Raw genomic sequence first — 12,965 nt, 5'->3', positions numbered from 1 at the left:
CTTAACTGTATGCATTGATATTTTGCAGTTGGAGAGAGCAGAGATTCGCCTGGAAGGGATAGATACAATTTTAAAACTGGTGAGCAAGAATTTCTTACTTCTATCTGTGCAGTACGTGATGTTTTGTGGATGGCAAAGACTTATTCCTGAGGGGATCGATATAGGGTAAAACGTTAGCATATTTTTTTCTTAATTAAGGAAGCTGTGGCAACAAAATGTTGTTCTGTAACAGTTAGAAGTCTGGCAGTGTCCCGAGTCAAATTCTTTATCTTTATTTGAAAGGGAACCTCTTACTGATTGTTTAAAGGATGTTGATTTGATCCCACCTTTTAATCGGATGCTGCTGGAAGTCACCTTTGGCAAGCTGTATGCTTGGGCTGTTCAGAACATTCGAAATGTTTTGATGGATGCCAGTGCCAAATTTAAAGAGTTTGGTGAGTCAACAGTTGCATCAATGTTATTTTATAGTTTGCCTTTAATTATATGTTGTGGAAACTTGCAAATGCCAATTTTTGCTTTTGAGAAGACTGTGTTTGTACTTTGTACTTGTATAATCTATGCTGCTGTCAGCTTTCTCAGATTTTAAACAAAACTTTAAAATTTAGCAGGAGACACAATGTTGAAGTACTCTAGTATAACATTTTTACATTTTTACATTTTTATGTGTATCACCACATATCCTAAAGTGTCTGTGTCCTATATTAATATTTATTTTCTGTATAGTTTGAGCATCTACAGAGAGTTGATTGGATTGGTTTTGTGGAGGAAAAGTGAGACATAACTTTTACATTTGAAATGGAAGGAATGGAATAGGGCACCAGTGTATTCAGAGAGCAACATGCTAAGTCCTGTAGACAGATGGAACGACCTGTGCACAGAATACAGGGGGTAGACCCATCGTGCAGCATGACAGAGCTGCCCACTCTGTGGAAACCACTGAAAAATAGTCAGAAGTTTAGAGTAATCACCCGTGCCTTCTGCGTTACGTTTATTCTTGTATCCACGCACAAGAAATGTCAGTGGGTGTCAATGCCTATTAGTCAGATGTTAAAGTAATAGCCCGTGCTTTCTGCGTTACGTTTATTCTTCTATCCATCACAAGAAATGTCAGTGGGTGTCAATGCTTATTAGGTATCCAGCCGGTTCCCCTGCAAACCATCACCAATGAGAACGTGTCAGGACCGAGCCTGGGGACCATCCCGCAAGCCCGCTTCCTCCTGGTGATGCTCAGCATGCTCACCCTGCAGCACGGCACAAACAACGTCGACCTCCTGCTCAATTCCAGCACGCTGGCCCTCGCTCAGATGGCACTGCGCCTGATTGGTAGGTCTGCACCGGCTTGAGAGCCTTTGGGAAAACGTCAAGATTTTGCTTTGATTTCTTTTTTTTTTTTTTTTTTAAGCTTTTTGTAAATTATGGTAAGACACAAATAGCAGAAAATGTAGCGTTTTAACATCGCAATTCAGCGGTATTAAGTATATTCACAATTTTCTAGAGTCATCACCACTGTCTAGTTGTAGAACTTTTTCATCACTATAAATACACCCCATTTAGCCATCAGTCCTGACTCACCCTGCTCTCCAGCCCCTGATAGTCACAAATCTGCTTTCTCTGTCTATGGATTTGCATATCCTGGATATTTCATATAAATGGAATCATCCCATTTGTGGCCTTTGTGTCTGGGTTATTTCATTTGGTATATATCAGTACTTTATTTTTATGGCTGAAAAAGATTTCATTGTATGAATATATAACATTTTGTTTATTCATTTATCTGTTGATGGACATTTGGGTTGGTTTTGCCTTTTGACTTTTGTGAATAGTGCTGCTAGGAACATTTATATACAAATACTTGTTTGAACACTTGTTTCTAGTTCTTTTGATTATACACCTAGGACTGGAATTACAGGGTCATATGGTACAACTGTGTGTAACTTACTAAGAAACTACCAAACTTTTCCACAGTGCCGTATCATTTTTACATTCCCACCACCAGTGGGCAGGATTGCAGGGTTCCAGTTTCTCTACTTCCCTGCCAACACTATTTTTTGTGGTTTTCTTTTTTTGTTTGTTTTTTTGGATTAAGGCCATCCTAGTGGGTGTGAAGTGGCATCTCATTGTGATTTTGATTTGCATTTCACTAATGACGAATGACATTGAGCTTCTTTACATGTTTGTGCTTGTTGGCCATTTGTATATCTTCTTTGGAGAAGTGTCTATTCAAATCCCTTTCTCTTTATTTTTTATTTTATTTTTTTGAGACAGAGTCTCACTCTGTCGCCCAGGCTGAAGCACAGTGGCACGATCTCAGCTCACTGCAACCTCTGCCTCCTGGGTTCAAGTGCTCCTCGTGTCTCAGCCTCCCGAGTAGCTGGGATTACAGTCACACACCGCCACACCTGGCTAATTTTTGTATTTTTGGTAGAGATGGGGTTTCGCCATGTTGGCCGGGCTGGTCTGGAACTTCTGACCTCAGGTGATCTGCCTGCCTTGGTCTCCCAAAGTGCTGGGATAACAGGCATGAGCCACTGCACCCAGCCCCTTTCTCCTTTTTAAATAGGGTTATTTGTCATCATCTTGTTGTTGTACCAATAAATGCACTATAGAAGTGTACCAAACATTTAAAGAAGAATTAACACCAGTCCTCAGACTCTTTAAAAATTTCATGTATACTAGACCGTCACAGATCTGTAGACCTTTATCAGATATATAATTTGAGGGTATTTTTTCCTGTTCTCTGGATTGTATTTCCTTTGATAGAGTTTTTTATTTTGATGAAGTTCAATTTATCTGTTTCTCTTTTGTCATCTATGCTTTTGATAACATATCCAAAAAGCCATTTCCAAATACAAGGTTGATGAAGATTATCTTCATATTTTCTTCTGTAAGTTTTATAGTTTTAGCTCTTATATTTAGATCTTTGGTCCATTTTTAGGTAATTTCTTTTACGCAGTGTGAGGTAGGAGTCCAGCCTTTTTCTTTTGATTATCTGATTGTTTCAATACCACTTGTTGAGGACTGTTCTTTCCCTGAAGTTCTCGGTACCCTTGGCAAAAATCAGTTGGCTGTAGATATTTAGGTTTATTTCTGGACTCTCAATTACATTATCACATTCTATATGTTGATAATTATGCAGGTACCACACTGTTTTAAACATTGTAGTTTTGTACTGTTTTAAAATTGAGAAGTGTGTTTTCTTAAGATTATTTTGGCTACTTTGAGTCCCTTGCATTTTCACATGAACTTCAAGGCTGGCTTTTCCATATCTGCAAAAAAGACCATTGGGATTTTTGCTAGGGATTGAATCTGTAGATTGTTTTGGGGAATAGTGCCATCTTAACAATATTAACATCCATTCTCTGAATGTGGAATGTCTTTCCATTTATTTCTGTCCTCTTTAATTTCTTTCAGCAGTATTTTATTGTTTTACAGTTATCAGGGTAATAATGGCCTCATAGAATGAACTAGGTAGTGTTCCCATATATTCTGTTTTTAGAAGAGTTTGAGGATTGGTGTCAATTCTGCTTTAAATGTTTGTTAGAGTTGACCAGCTAAGCTTTTCTTTGTTGAAAGTTTTTTTTTTTTTTTTTTGAGACGGAATCTCACACTGTTGGCCAGGCTGGACTGCAGTGGCACGATCTCAGCTCACTGCAAGCTCCACCTCCCAGGTTCATGCCATTCTCCTGCCTCAGCCTCCCGAGTAGCTGGGACTACAGGCACCCACCACCACGCCCAGCCAATTTCTTGTATTTTTGGTAGAGATGGGGTTTCACCATGTTAGCCAGGATGGTCTCGATCTCCTGACCTCGTGATCCACCCGCCTCGGCCTCCCAAAGTGCTGGGATTACAGGCATGAGCCACCGGGCCCAGCCAACTCATTTCTTCTTTTACTATTTATCATCTCTTCATCTTCATGGGTGCCTGAGCATAGGTCATTCCTAATAGCAGAGTGATTCAATGTCAATGGAAGATGGGGAAAGGGATTATTGGATAGGCAACTGATAATCCTTATGACAGTGTCTTGCTTTTCAAAATATTGACTTGGAATCTGAGGTCTCTGGATCATGTGTATTCCTACCTCATCCGGATATTGTTTTTCTGAAGAGAAGGAACATAGAAACTGCAAAGCAGCCCACATAGCTTTATCTGAGTTCATCTTCTCGCAGGACTTTGCTAAAAGTAGCAATAAGAGCCACTTATTACTGCATGTCATGTTTTCAACATTTTCTGCCATTTTCTTTAGTTTTACAGTCTCATTAGGCATATAGTTCATTTTTAAATATACATCAAATGATGGTTTAACCAAATGGTTATTATTTCTTAATGCCAGCTCTGTCTTGTACCATATGAAACTTATCCAACTGCTTTCTGACTACCTTGTTCAGCCACATTTTAGTTTGCATTACTATCAACACCTCACTTCTAAATGATGCCTCTTTCAAGAATTGTGTTTAGTAAACACATAAAAAAGTATAACCTTAAAACATATCTGGAGGAAGACAGTTCATGGCCGCTTCTGGTGGCTTCATACTCATTAAACAAATGATGATTGTCTTCCATTCTTAGGATACCAGAAATAGAAGATTGCTGGTTGGACTTCAGCCTACTCTTCCTCATTCTAAAGAAGTCAACAGAAGAATGGTTGACTTTTATCTCTTGATTTACTGCTTACAGACAATGAATCATGCCTATTCTCACTGGCCAAAGCTATTGCAAGAGTGGCTATGACAATTAGTTTTTTTTAGCTGGAAATATTGGCACACTTCAGTAATACAAGGATCATTCAATAATTAGGAAGGGGAGACAACATACTGAAAACACAACATGTTCCCATCACATACCCATGTGTACTCACACACTGTGCTTCATCTTCTGCTATTATGAATGAATGTTTAGGCTTCTATATTATGCTAAAACTTCCCCTTTTATACTATATCCCATACCCACATTCACATTTGGTCTACATGGATATAGCTCCTGTGATTCTGTCCTCTTTTGGATAATTCAGGTCTGCTTCTCCACTAGGTTATATAAATCAGCTTAAAAATAAACAACCATTATAGTACAAATCCTGCATCAAAACATGTTTATTATATAAATATCCTCTATCAGCTCATGTTTAATTTCTTTTTTATTTTGAGATGTCTAATAAGGTGGGCATTAGACATATGGCTGTTTATATTTAAATTAATTAAAGTAAATATAATTAAATATTCATTTTCTCAGTTGCACATTTTAAGTGCTCAGTAGCCACTAGTGACTATCATACTGGATAGTGCAGATTATGTAATATTTTCATTTTGTAGAAAAATCAATTATACGACCATATATAATGAAAATATGCAAGTTTCTTAACACCTGAAGATAATTAAATAGTACACATCAAGACGTGGGAGACACAACAAATGTTCAATGCAGAGGAAAAATTACAGCCTTAAAAGCATAAATTAGAAAAGAAGAAAGTTGAACTCTAATGAGTTTAGAAAATCAGCAAAAGAATAAACACAATGATTGTAGGTAAATAATAAGAAAATACATTCATAAAATGAAAACTAGGCCAACAAAGAGGATCACCAAAGCCAAAAATTGGTTTTCTAAAATTAGTGATAACATTTATCAACCTCTTCAGGCTTATCAAGGAACAACAAATGTTACACAGAAAATAAATATTAAGAATAAAAATGTGTTTAATGGCATACTTAGTGATTAGAAAGAAAACGAGGGCACACTATTAATTACTTTGAGTAAATTTAAAGCATAAGCAGAAATACACAACTATCTAGAAAAATATTACTTACCAGCATTTAATCAAGAATAAATAAACATCCTGAATAATCATTTAAGTATTAAGTAATTGGTGTAGTAGCAAATAAAAAAGCAAGTAGCACTAGCCGGTTTTATAGGTTATAAAATTTTCAGTAAGATCATTCCAAAACTATAGAAAAGTAGATGACAGAGATGAAGAGTATTCTGCAAATCATTCTGCTAATTCATTAAACTTAATGCTATACCTGACAAGAGTACAAGAATATACAGAACAATAAACAAACATGAAAAAAATTTTTAAATATATTACAATTAGTATTAAATTATGTAGCACATAAAAGTGTAAATATGAACAAATCTAATTTGCCTTAAAAATACCAGTTGATTAAACAATAGAAATATAATTTACCACAATAACAGATTAAAAGGAAAATTATATAAACATTTCTATTATGCATCATATAAGCTTTTAAACATAAACTTAAAACACAACACTTTTAAAACATAAACATTCAGTAACCGTAAAAACTATTCTTAGCGTACTAAAAATGGAAGGTAACTCATTTAAATTAACATAGGGTATCTACAAAAATAACCCTACTTCAATATTAAAGGAGAAATATTTGAATCATTCTCTGTGAAGTCAGAAGTAAAATATGAGTATCTATTATTGCCATTTCTGTTCAATATTGAAATGGTAGTATGAACCAATGCATTAAGACTAAATAAATAAATAACAAAAGATTCTGTAAAAAGAATGCAGAAAAAACATTCATTATCAGCCAGGCACGGTGGCTCACGCCTGTAATCCTAGCACTTTGGGAGGCCGAGGCAGGCGGATCACGAGGTCAGATGATCAAGACCATCCTGGCTAACACGGTGAAACCCCGTCTCTACTAAAAATACAAAAAATTAGCCGGGCGTGGTGGCAGGTGCCTGTAGTCCCAGCTACTTAGGAGGCTGGGCCAGGAGAATTGCTTGAACCCGGGAGGCGGAGGTGGCAGTGAGCTGAGATCACATCACTGCACTACAGCCTGAGTGACAAAGCGAGCCTCCATCTCAAAAAGAAAACAAAACAAACAAAAAGCCCACAAAACATTTGTCGCCTTGATTTGTGGTGCTATACTGTGTCCTTAAACTTGATCTGTTTCTGGACTTTTTTTTTTTTTTTCCATTTTAATAGGTCCATTTGTTTATTGCTGTGCCAATTCTCTATTCTTAATTGAAACAATTTTCCTCTCATTTTACTTATTTTAGAGTTCTTTTAATTGTGTTTAAAAAGCTTGTAACATGAGATCTACTGTTTTAATAAATTTTGAAGCATATAGTACAGTATTGGTAATTATAAGTACAATGTTGAAAAGCGGATCTCTAGAACTTTTTAATTCTGCATGGTTGAAACTTTATACCCATTGGACAGTAACTCTTGATTTCCTCATCACCCCAGTTCCTGGCAACCACTATCGTACTTTCTGCTTCAATGAGTTGGTCTATGTTAGATAGCTCATATAAATGGAACCATGCAGTATTTGTCTTTTGTGACTGGCTTGTTTCACATAGCCTAATGTCCCCAAGATTCATCCATATTGTGGCGTGTGATAGGCTTTCCTTCTTTTTAACGGCTCCATAGCATTTCATTGTGTGTATACCACATGTTGTTTATCCATTCATCTGTTGATGGACATTTGGGTCGCTTCCATGTCTTGGCTATTGCAAACAATAAGTGTGCAAATATCTCTTTGAGATCCTGATTTCAATTCTTTTGGATAAATACAAAGAAGTTGGATTGCTGGATCATATAGTAATTCTATCTTCCTTCACAATTTTTTAGCTATTTTTTTTTGAGACAGTCTCGCTCTGTCACCCAGCCTGGAGTGCAGTGGCATGATCTCAGCTGTCACCTCTGTCTTCTGCGTTCAAGCAATGCTGGTGCCTCAGCTTCCCGAGTACCTGGGACTACGGGCATATGACACCATGCCCAGCTAGTTTTTTGTATTTTAGTAGAGATGGGGTCTTGCCATGTTGCCCAGGCTGGTCTTGAACTCCTGAGCTCAGGAAATCTACCCACCTTGGCCTCCCAAAGTGCTAGGATTATAGACATGAGCCACCAAGCCCGGCCTCCCTTGGCTCTTATAGATATTTATGCCACTAGATGAACTTTAGAATCATTCGTTATGTTTCAAAAAATTTTTCTGTGGGGACTTTGATGGGACTTGCTGTAAACTTACAGATAAACTTGGAGAGAAGTAGCATTTTACTGTATTGAGTCTACTCATTCAGGACTACGGTTGTTTCTTCATTTATTCAAGTATATTTTAGACCCCTTAGTAAAGTTTTGTAACTTAATAATGAGCTTTATTTCTTTTCAGGTCTATACCTACATCTATCTATGTACTTTTTACTTGTAATTCCCCCTCTTCTCTATAATATTCTGAATTAAGTCAATGGTGGAAAGTCTAGGAGACCAGTTAAACCAAACTGTACTCATAATTGACTCTTCCCTATTTTCTTGGATTCAAAACCTTTATAACTTGGCCAACTATGTTCATATGACTTTGTTTTCTAGGAATGGAGATTCTCTCAGGAGGTTCCACAAATCCTGATGTGAGGTTTCTTAGGAGTTACCGCCAGTCTGCCTGACGCACAAGCAAGCAAGTCAGAATTTCACTCATGAGCACTTCTTTTTTTTTTTTTTTTTCCTGGGACAGAGTCTTGCTCTGTTGCCCAGGCTGGAGTGCAGTGGCACAATCTTGGCTTACTTCAACCTCTGCCTCCTGGGTTCAGGTGATTCTCCTGCTTTAGCCTCATGAGTAGCTGGGATTACAGGCACACACCATCACACCCGGCTAATTTTTGTATTTTTAGTAGACGGGGTTTAGGCTCAAGCAGGTTCCCTGCTATGTAAGTTAGAAAACAGAATAATATAATTGATATTTAGCCAGTTTATTTAAATTTAGGAATGATAAAATTTCAGATATGATGCTGAGCTTAAAAGCCATCTCGACAAAACCTTCTTAAGGTGGAAAGGCATGCGTGTGTCAACTGATTTTCATATAAACCTGTCTTTTTTTTATGCGGTCATTCCAAAGCAAAGCATTTTTGGGTAACATTGGTCTTTGTGAAGACCTTAGATGACTCTGGCTTTGGGAGCCCAAGGTGGGCAGATCACCTGAGGTTAGGAGTTCAAGACCAACCTGGCCAACATAGCAAAACCCTGTCTCTACTAAAAATACAAAAGTTAGTCAGGTGTGGTGGTGGGCACCTGTAATCCCAGCTACTCAGGAGGCTGAGGCAGGAGAATTGCTTGAACCCAGAAGGAGGAGGTTGCGGCAAGCCGAGATTGTGCCATTGCACTCCTGGGCAATAAGATCAAAACTCTGTCTCAATTAAAAAAAAAGGTGACTCTAGAATAACTGGGGAAGCTTTGGGCTATTTCTACCACATTTGCTTATAATTTATTGTGTGGTTTTTTTTTGTTTGTTTGCTTTTTAATATCTAGACCTCAAGAAACACTCATTCAGATGAAGACAAAGATGGCAACTGGGATGCTTGGGGCAACTGGAGTGATTGCTTCCGGACCTGTGGGGGAGGAGTGTCATATTCTCTGCGGAGATGTTTGACCGGAAGGTCAGTGGTGGCTTCACTTGCTCCTGCATGTGGAATGTGGCAGTGCCTCTGGATGGGTGGAGAGAAGAGATAACTTTATTTGGCTTTGGAATGTACTGTGATGATGGTGTAACATTTGCTTTGTCTAAATGTTAGTCAACCTAGGTTAACATATTTAAGCAGCAATGGTCCAGTTTTCGTGGGTATCGCCATGTTGCACACAGGACCCAGGAGCACTGGACGCTTTGGGCTTTGAGGAAAGGAAATCCTGGCACTTTAAGTCACTGGTTTAAAGTTGTCAAGAGTTGGGGCAAGAGGTCAAGTCTTCTGAGTTCTGCCCTTGGGTTGCTGCAATTTAATCCAGTTCTTGTTCATCTATTCTGAGCAACCCATTGATTAAGAACATGATGCAAGTTCTGTTTTCACATTTTAGATATATTTATGTTAAATAATATTTGCAAAAATGTAAAATCAGCTTATTTTTTAAAAATCTGTAAATTTGTAATAAGCCTGTGCTTATCACTGTTTTTGAGACACTTTAAGGTAATTCTTTATGGGACAGTTTAATTCCCAGTCAATGATTTTGCATCAGCTCCTAGGTAAGACAGAGCCCCAGATTGATGGAATCTGGCATGCTAGTCTTGTACAAAAGAAGATTCCAAGATTATGTCAGTCATCTTCAGATTTGGGATATTGTTAGGCAAAAGAATAAATTGGCCTTTGCCAATTAGCTTCAAGATATAGAGTAGAAATGCAGGGAGAGTACATTTTGGCTGGAGTTTGGATTTCGTTGAGGTCACTGTTCTACCATACATTAAACAGTGACCAAGTATGTCCTCCAGTTTCCTTGAGACAATGCAGAGCAGGGCAGATGAGAGACTGTACATGTGGCCTTTGAGAAGAAAGACTCACTGGTCTACTCCAGGAAGGCCTGGGAAGGTTGCTGGAGGTACTATAGTAGCATTCCCCCAGGGTGAGTTCTAACTCAGAGCATGGAAACTTCAGTAAAGCATTGGTGAACTAAATCCAGGGATTATTCTTGCAAAGAGAAAGTGTTATGCCTGCTTCCCCATATTTCCACCTTGGTGAGCAGATATAGGCCCTGGTATTCTGTGTCATGCTGTGTGGAAGAATGATGAGGTATCATGCTGTATTGAGATATATTTATTCTGCCAAGGAGGCTGCAATAGGAGAGCTACACCCTGTGGGCAAGGGGAGGAGGCTTTTTTTTTTTTTTTTGGAGACGGAGTCTCACTCTTTCCCAGACTGGGGTGCAGTGGCGGTATCTGGGCTCACTGAAACCTCCGCCTCCCAGGTTCATGCAATTCTCCTGCCTCAGCCTCCCAAGTAGCTGGGATTACAGGTGCCTGCCACCATGCCAGGCTAATTTTTGTATTTTTAATAGAGACGGGGTTTCACCATATTGGCCAGGCTGGTCTTGAACTCCTGACCTGAATGATCCATCTGCCTCGGCCTCCCAAAGTGCTGGGATTCTGTAATGAGCCACCATGCCCGGCCAGGGGGCTTCTTATGTAAAGGGTGAGTTCTTTCCCACTGCTGGCCAGCCACATGGGAGAGAAGTTTCCAGTCTGGGAATGAGTAGGGAAGGGAGAACTTTGGCATCTCTTTCTAAACTTCAAGTCTGAGAAGTCTGAATAATTTGCAATTAGTGGTAGGGTTAGAGTGGGAAAGGAGTGGGATTTATTTGCATTGGTCTTTTTTTATTTTTTCTAGTATGTACTTGCATTTGTTAAAAAGAATTTAGAGGAATATATTAAGGACCATGAATAACCACTTTCATCCTATTGTCATACAACTAAAATGTTCACATATTTATTTATTATTTGGTTCATTTTTAAAATTTCTTTGATTTTGCTTGGAACATAATTTTGCCAAGTGATATATCTCCATAAGGCTGAAGGTAGGGAAGGGCAGTTGCTCAACTTCTTCCATCTTTTCTACTCGTACTCAGAAGGGGAGACTTGGGCAAGAGGAGAGGAAAGGGAGGCAGGAGAGTTCTTGGCTTTATTGTTGAGAGCAGGTATTGGTGTTCTCTGTTTGGCAAGTGTCTTAAGCTGACTGTTGTGAGCACTTTGATGGATTTTTTGAGAAATTGCCTTTGCCCTCCCAAATTCCTTGGGATTTCTTGCCTCCAATTCCCTTGAAATGTGCTATTCACAACACTTTGGCTTGGTAATATTGCTCTTTCCTCAGCTCTGAGACTGCTAGACGTGCCCCCAGCTTCTCCCTATTTACATGTGCTAACCCCTCTGTGGCCATCCTGGTAAGTTCTTAAGACAACCACATGCTGGAACTCACGCACATGCCCACATCTGGTTCACAGGAAACCCTCATGTAAACTTTGCTAAGCAAACTCTTCAAGTCCAGGGAGCCAGTGCTGCAACACCTACTCTGCTTACATGGGCTGCTGTAGCTGTTCTCTCAGCCCTTAAATTTCTCAGGTGTGAATTAAACACCAACCAACTGTTGGTGACACATATTGAACTCTTCAAGTGCTGTCCTTAAAATTTCTTCCTCTTGATTTGGGGCTAGCAGACTGAAACCCTCATCCCTTCTCCTTGATGGAGCAGAATGAGAGGTAGGCTCACAGCACACCTTTCTCAGTGAAATCCTCAGAAGTTCTTCCTGTAAGTCTCTGGCTCCAGATCCTTTTAATTCCCTTGATGTGAGTAAGGAGTTTAACTCCAGTGAATTAAGCTAACACATATCCTGCCTTCAAAGTTCTTACATCTAAGGAGACAAACAACAAACAAGTAAACAATCAAATTATATATAATTAAAAATTGTGTCACTGGCCAGGCGCAGTGGCTCACACCTGTAATCCCAGCACTTTGGGAGGCTGAGGCGGGTGGATCATCTGAGGTCAGGAGTTCGAGACCAGCCTGACCAACATGGAGAAAGCCCATCTCTACTAAAAATACAAAATTAGCTGGGCATGGTGGCACATGCCTATAATTCCAGCTACTCAGGAGGCTGAGGTAGGAGAATTGCTTGAACTCGGGAGGTGGAGGTTTCCGTGAGCTGAGATTGCACCATTGCACTCCAGCCCGGGCAATAAGGGTGAAACTCCGTCTCAAAAAAAAAAAATTGTGTTAAGAAAATCCATAAAATGGTCAGGGAAGCCCTCTGTCCTGGGGCATGTATATGCTGAGATATTACTGCTAAGAAGAAATCAATTATGTGATGGGAAGGGTTATGAGACCAAAAAATTTCAGATAGTGGGAGCAGCATATGTAAATATCCTGAAGCAGGAAATGAAAACAGCCTTTTAGGCCTGGAGAGCAATTAGATGAGAGTAAGCAGAATGGGCAGTCCCCTGCTGACTGCCACTGCAGACAGAGCCTTGGTGGGCACAGAGTCAGCCAGCATCCCACCCTGGGCTAACACTGTGCAGAGAACAGTGGATCCTGCCCCACCCTGAGCAACCACTCCTACTTGTGGGGCACACAGAAGGCACTCAGACCTGCACCTGCCAGTGCCCCATCCCTGAGCCAACACCACCTCCAGCATGACTGAACACACAGTCACCAACAGGGGCCTCCTGCCCACCCCCAGCTGCACTGCCTCTGCCA

The 12,965-nt window shown here is 39.5% G+C and overlaps 1 pseudogene; it reads left to right on the top strand.

Moving 5' to 3' along the window:
• LOC129026621 (putative HERC2-like protein 3) overlaps window positions 1–12,965 on the top strand; it is a 147,073-nt pseudogene that overhangs the window by 10,497 nt on the left and 123,611 nt on the right.

This window comes from Pongo pygmaeus, chromosome 16 (genome assembly GCF_028885625.2).
Source record: "Pongo pygmaeus isolate AG05252 chromosome 16, NHGRI_mPonPyg2-v2.0_pri, whole genome shotgun sequence".
Taxonomy (NCBI): domain Eukaryota; kingdom Metazoa; phylum Chordata; class Mammalia; order Primates; family Hominidae; genus Pongo; species Pongo pygmaeus.
The sequence above is the reverse complement of the archived record's forward strand: the minus strand, read 5'-3'. Positions and strand labels throughout refer to the sequence as shown.